At 59.5% G+C, this 6462-nt stretch overlaps 1 protein-coding gene across 6 annotated transcripts in view; it reads right to left on the bottom strand.

Annotated features, from left to right (window-relative positions):
- The window catches only part of DMTN (dematin actin binding protein), a 29588-nt gene that overhangs the window by 23025 nt on the left and 101 nt on the right, over nt 1-6462 (bottom strand). For 4 of the 6 annotated variants that reach the window (XM_036855371.1, XM_036855366.1, XM_036855360.1 and 1 more), the window contains exons 1-2: nt 1595-1774; nt 388-587 (exon numbers count right to left, since the gene is read on the bottom strand). The exons of 1 other annotated variant lie outside the window; for it this stretch is intronic. The gene's annotated coding sequence lies outside the window, so the exon portion shown is untranslated. Of the gene's footprint in view, nt 1-387; nt 588-1594; nt 1775-6462 lie in introns of those variants that run through there. One more of the 6 variants, XM_036855361.1, reaches the window with a different exon arrangement.

Consider the following 6462-nt stretch of genomic DNA (forward strand, 5'->3'; position numbering starts at 1 on the left):
CCCTATTGCCCTGTCCCCACCCTAGTGCTGCACAGCCTCCCTCCCCCTCTCCAGGAGACCAAGTGCCAGGTGGCCCTTTAGAATTCCTGATTTTTCCCACTATCTCGGTTCCTTCCCTGTTTTCATGCGTCACCCACCCCCACCAAGACCCCATTCCAGGAGATTTGCCTTCCGGTGCAAGGGTCCCCAGAGGTAGGGCTGGAATGAGCGGTTGCCAGGAAGGACAGCTGTGGACAGGGGCCTGGAATGAGGTGGCTCAGGAGGAATGGGTGGGAGTCGCTGGGCTGGGAGGAGGGGAGCATTCCTCAGGGAAATGAGCACTCTGGATAGAGTGGGGAAGCCTAGGGGAAAGGGCAGGGGGAGGGGGAAGGGAGGGGTCTGCGGTACCTTCAAGGGCCTGGGGCGTGGGGCTCGGCAGCTTCCTCGGTGACATACACCTCCATCCCTCAGCGCATCTCCTCTCCGCCTCCCGTTGCCAAGACAACCTGCCGGCTCAGCCGAGGAGGCAGCAGCGGCAGGGAGGGGGGAGGAGGCGGCTGTAGCTCCTACAGCCTCTTCTTCAGCAATGGAGGGAGGGGGCCTCGGTGCTGGGGTGGGGGTGGGGGAGCTTCAGGCGCCGGGGCTCCCACTGAGCGCCCCCCACTCTCCCCTTCCCTCTCCTTCCGTAACGCTCTGGGATTGGCTCCTGGGGCGGCCTCAGGAGAACCTTAATTCAGGGCCAGATAGCCGGCCGGTCTTGGGAGGCACTGGGCAACGTCCCCCATTCCAGAAAGCTCAGCGTGGAGTTGGGAAGAGCGATAGGAACAAGGGAGGGATGGCTTATGTTGAAGGGTCGGAGGGTGGTTTCTGGCAGGAAGGAGAGGCCCCGGGTGTGGCCAGGGTGGGCACGTGGGCCATGGGCTGAGAAGTCTCCCCCCACCTCTGCTGTCTCTGAGCACCTCCTCCCAGTCGCAGATCCTCTCATTCCCCTGACCTAGAGGAAGGTCACAGCCTGGGACAGCACTCTTTCAGTCCCGCAAGTCCCATTCCCACCGCCCCGCACTCCATAGGCATGTCCCTCCAGGGGCGGGCGAGCACCTTGGGCAGAATAGTCCCCCTCAAGCCAGCCCTGGAACCAAGGGGACTGCAGAGTTAGGGCTCCCTCTGTCGACCTGAGGCTTGGTAGCTGTCAAGGTCATTCCTTGCTGAGGGATCCTGATGTGTGTGTGTGTGTGTGTGTGTGTGTGTGTGTGTGTGTTGGGAGGGGGTTGGGAGGGGCGTGGGAGGGCACAGCCAGGCCAGAAGACCCTTCCCTCGCCTGCCAGGCTCTGCCTCCCCCTCATCTTTGGCCTCGCCCTATGGGGAGACTTACTCTGCCTCTAGCCCCCTCCTCCTGGGAAGACCCCAGACTCCTCAAGGCCAGCTGAACGGTCGGTCTTCCCCCACTGCTTGCCTGCCACCCCAGTAGGCTGGGAGGACAGGGGAGGCAAAAGCTTCCCCCCGGAAGCAGGCAACACTGAATACCAGGTGCCTGTGAGCCCAGGCCCCGGGGTGGGCTTCCTGGGCACGGCTTGGCCGCACCCAATCCAGCAGGCTGCTGACAGGACAAGCGTACCTTTAGGCTCAGGAGTGCCTTCAGGCTCGAGGATGGGCACGTGCGTCCCCAGCAGGGGGCTGGGGCTCCTGCCCCTCTCAGGCGGGTGGTCCCAGGCCCAGGATACCTAGTTCTTGGCTCTTTTCCCCAGCAAGGTCACTGCTGCCAGATGTCCTGACCAGACGCTGGCCCTGCCGCCTGTCCCCTCCCCAGGGGCTGTGCGTAGGTTTCTCTGTCCTCTCTCCGTCTCACTCCAATGCCCCTGCCCCGCCCCCTGCACCGACCTGCCCGGGGAGGTCTAAACATTAACTCCTGGAGAGGCTGACTGGGCACCTGTGCACCTAAGAAGGGACAGTGACAGAGAACTGGGCCAGCAGAACAAAAGGAAGGACGAGGGCCTCCAAGTGGCCCTTTCCCATCAGTTTGGGTGACACGTCCCCCTACCTCCGAGCACTGGACTCTCTGACTCCTGGACCCCAGAGCCTCAGCCCCAGCAGCTGCACCAGACCAGCCTCTCCCCCGAACCCCAACCCCACAATTGCGTCTGGTCACTCCCCTTCTTGAAGGCCCTCACTGTCTCCTCCTGTCACAGCAGAGACCCAGCTCTCCATAATGTGGCCCCATCCTTTCCTGCCACTTCTGGCTGCAAACTTTCAGTGCTAGCCAAGCCGATCGACTGCTCACCCTCCCACTCCCACAACAGACCTCACATTTTCCTGCCTTGAAGCCCTTCTTCCCATGCTGTTTTCACTCTCAATATCGCCCCCTGGTGGGTCTTCTTTGCTGACGGAAATCCTGCTCCTATCTTCAAGGTCAAGCAAACCCCAGCCCTTCCCAGTGCCCCCGCCCCACGTACATCCCAGAACCCACCGTGCCTGGCTGAGGAGTGGCGAACATCCCACTCGAGGTGTTAAAGACAGGCGAGGGGGCTTCCCTGGTGGCGCAGTGGTTAAGAATTCACCTGCCAATGCAGGGGACACGGGTTGGAGCCTTGGTCCAGGAAGACCCCACATGCCGCGGAGCAACTAAGCCCGTGCGCCACGACTGCTGAGCCTGCGCTCTAGAGCCCGTGAGCCACAACTACGGAGCCCGCGTGCCACAACTACTGAAGCCCGAGGGCCTAGAGGACATGCTCCGCAACAAGAGAAGCCACCACAATGAGAAGCCTGCGTGCGCACCGCAACGAAGAGTAGCCCCTGCTCACGGCAACTAGAGAAAGCCCGCGCACAGCAATGAAGACCCAGTGCAGCCAAAAAAAAAAAAAAGAGACAGGCGAGGATCTGGACTGTGATCTTGGATGAGTTAACATCTCTGCACCTGAGCCCACACACAACATGGGAACAATCTCACCCCGCAGAATGAGGGCTCCATGTGAGCACACCTTGCACGCTGCCTGACACATCTCTAGAGCTCAGTACACAGCAGTGTCCTTATTTCCTCCCCTTTCACTCTTTGGGGATGTACCAAATGCTGCTTTGCTATCTTAGGGGTAAGAGACAGATTTCCAAAAGTCCTCAAAAGAACTGCCTTTTTTTATGTGTTGATCCCCCCCAATTAAATTTCAAGTGTCTTGAGAGCTTGACAGGGGATGACACACTATCTTGTCCATCTTTTTTATTAATTGAAGGGCTAGCACATGGTCATAGATTGTAGGGAATACACAAATATTTGGATTAACTGCTTAGGACCCCTCCTGCCCAAGTCCTCCTAAGGATGGAGCTTGGAGGCATGATTCTGGCTTCTCATCCTACCTCTACCTTCAGGGACCACAGGGTGCTGGGCCAATGGCCAACGACTTCTTGCTGGGTCTTCAGTTGGTTCATTTCCTCAAGAAATACTTATTCTGTGTAACGTACTGTGCTGGGTACTATGGGGGACGCAAAGGCTGACTAGTTCTACATCTGAGGCCTTTGCTGTCCAGCGGAACCATGACACGAGCATAGATAAGTACAGTTCTGGATGAGCTGTGATATGTGCCTTAAGGCCAGGGCAAATCAATGGCCGGAGGGGCTGGGGGCAGCAGAGACGGCCACTGCCCCTGGGAGAGTGAGGGGCGTCTGTAGAGCCAAAGACATGGCTGTGGTCTGGACGTGCCAGCATTCTGGAGAAGGGCATGCAAGGCAGTGGGAAACTCATAAGCAAAGATGGGCCCAGCAGGAATTCCCTGGTGGTCCAGTGGTTAGGACTCCGCGCTTCCACTGCAGAGGGCAGGGGTTTGATCCCTGGTTGGGGAACTAAGATCCCACAAGCCGCGTGGTGTGGTCAGAAAAAAAAAAAAAGATGGGCCCAGAGTGTCTGTTGGACTGCAAGGGTTGCAGTTTTGCCAGCGTTCTTGAGGGGAGCTGGAGGGATAGGGCTAGCGGGGGGCCTTGGCAGGACTGGGCAGGGGTTTGAAAGCCATGCTGAGTCTGTCAGTGATGGCGTGACTCGTGCAGAGCTGTGGTAAGGTAAGGTGAGCTGAACAAACTATGTGGTGTGCGGGGGGGTGGTGTGTGTGTATGTCAGGAGGGAGAAAGACCGCTGAGAGAGCTACTGCATTCACTGAGACAGATCCCAGTGAGGTCCGGCCATGGTGCAGGGTTCCAGAGTTTGGAGGAAAAAGCAGTCGTGTGAAAGGGGGTGACAGCTGACATGCTGGTTTGCTCAGGGAGAGGAGAGAGTGACAGAGATCTTGGGGCACGTTTCTGTGAAGAGGGGCCAGGAAAGAGAAGAGACCGCGAGCCGGAGAGAAGGAAGAAAGGACCGCCTAGGGCAGGTGAGGGAGGAAAGAGCTTCAAGGACAGGTGGTCCTCGCAGCTGTCCAGGGCTGTGAGGCTGAGGCTGGGTGACTGGGAAGTCACAGCCAGCGGAGTCTGAGGGACAGGGTTGAATAGAGAGACGTGGCGAGGGCGAAAATGTGAATGGATTCCCACCCCCTGCCACCGCCCCGACTTCCTGCTTCGGCTCCCCTCTGCCTCATCTGGCCGTTTGGAGGACAGGACAGAGAAGGCAGGACCTATATGTAGGCTATTCTTAGCCAGAGTTCTTGGTAATCCTAAACAGGCATAGGATTTGAGGCACGCTGCCGCCGCCGCCTCCCTCCACCTGTCACACCCGCCCTGAAACGGATGTGTTCAACTCACCCTAAGTCTTCCTGCACTGTGTCCATCCCTACCCGCACATCTGTTTGGAGCTTTAGGGCGCCCAGAAGCAACCAGGGTTGCTGTAACCATCAGAGGTCCACGGGAAGCCTCCTTCCTGCCACACACACACAGATACTTTAAATCCCGCCCCCCCCATCCAATTATTAGAGACGGATTCCTTTGCCTTCTTCCTTTTAGCATTTTCGAAATCACCACCAGGTAGGAGGGAATGAGCTGAAGAGACTTCCCCAGAGCATGAAGAGGCACCCTGGGTACGGAGCCTGGAAGCACCAACAGCTGGGGTGAGATGGCTCAGAGGGCCAAGCAGGGGACCCGAGGCCACAAGCGGGCATCAGAGCTGCCGGGCTCGGGCTGGGGGTGGGGCAAGGGCCCCGGCTGAGATGGCACAGGCCTCCAGAGCGGCCTTCCTCTCTCACCCTTCCCCATTCTCTGTCCCTCCCTGCCAGGTCTCACCTCAAAAAGCAAGAAAGGAAACAGTGAGGGCTTTCTGGAGCCGGCCCCCAGAGGCCTGTCTGTGCTGGGGAGGTCAAAGAGAGGGAGGGAGGGGCCGGAGAAAGGCAGAGAAGAAAGGGGAGGCGAGACAAAGGGCCCCATCCACCTTTGAAGCTGTCTCTAACCCGAGCCGGTGGTGGTGGCGGGGGTGGGCCTGAGCGCCCGGCTGGGGGGAGGTGGTCCAGAGCTTTAAAGAATGTCTCAAATTCCTGCGGAAATCAGAGGGCTTGTAAGAACTCCCCCTCCCCGGCACACCTCCTTCCCAACCCCCCAAGTCCAGTCCTCCACACCTGGGGGCCCCGACCCTTTGTCCTCAGGTAATTGCTGGGCGTTGCCCCTGCGTGGAAAATCCCATTGAACTCGCCAGTTATCAGCTGTGGCTCCAGACCACCCTCCCTACACTCCCCCACCCTCCCCCGAAAACGACCCCCAACACGTTTCCCGCAGTCTTCGCCAGGATTAAGACTCTTTGTGATTGGGGGGGAGAGGAAAAAGCAACCTGGTGAAAAGTGATTATGACAAGCTGGAGGGAGAATGGCCTGGGGCCTGGGGACCTCCCTCTTGGCTGCCGCTGTCTAAATTGCCTCGAGTTGGGGGTGTCAGCCTTGGCTCCGGTCCTCACCCAGGGAGAGGTGAGTGACCCCCCCCTCGCCCCCCAACTTGGACTACGCGCCGCTCGCCTCCCCTTTTGACTAAACCAGCCACCCACCCCCGCCAGCTTCCCATTATTTCCTCATTTTTAGGCCACTGTTGGGAGAAGTGGGGAGAAGAGATGTCGTTCATCCTCTTTCTTCTCTCCAAAATCCCCCTCCCCAACATTTTCTCAGAAAGAGGAGGGAGGGGAAACTGAGGCTGGGGGTCCGTCCGCAGAAGAGCGGGCTCAGTGAGGTGTTCCCCGTGAAGAGCAGAGGTGGGGCGCTGCTAGGAAGGGCCTCCCCAGTGGACAAGATTAAAAGCCGTGGCAAAGGAGGAAAGAGGCGGGTTTTATGGCCTCTTAGTTCCACTCCCCAAACGCACACCTGGAGCCGTCCGGAAAGCCCCCCGGAGGAGCTCTGGGCGGGGAGGGGGAGGGGGAGGGGGAGGGAAGAGGATTGCCCCTCCCCCTGCCCGCCCCCACGCCCCGGGCCGCCGCTTCTAATCGCGTCGTCCCCCCAGGTGTGGCCCCCGCCCCGCCCCCCGCGGGGACCTGGGCGCGCTGTACGCGGTCTCGCCCTCCCTCCGCTTCCGCCCGTCCGCGCCTCCTCCCCCACCCGA

This window comes from Balaenoptera musculus, chromosome 6, assembly GCF_009873245.2.
Source record: "Balaenoptera musculus isolate JJ_BM4_2016_0621 chromosome 6, mBalMus1.pri.v3, whole genome shotgun sequence".
Classification (NCBI taxonomy): Eukaryota; Metazoa; Chordata; class Mammalia; order Artiodactyla; family Balaenopteridae; genus Balaenoptera; species Balaenoptera musculus.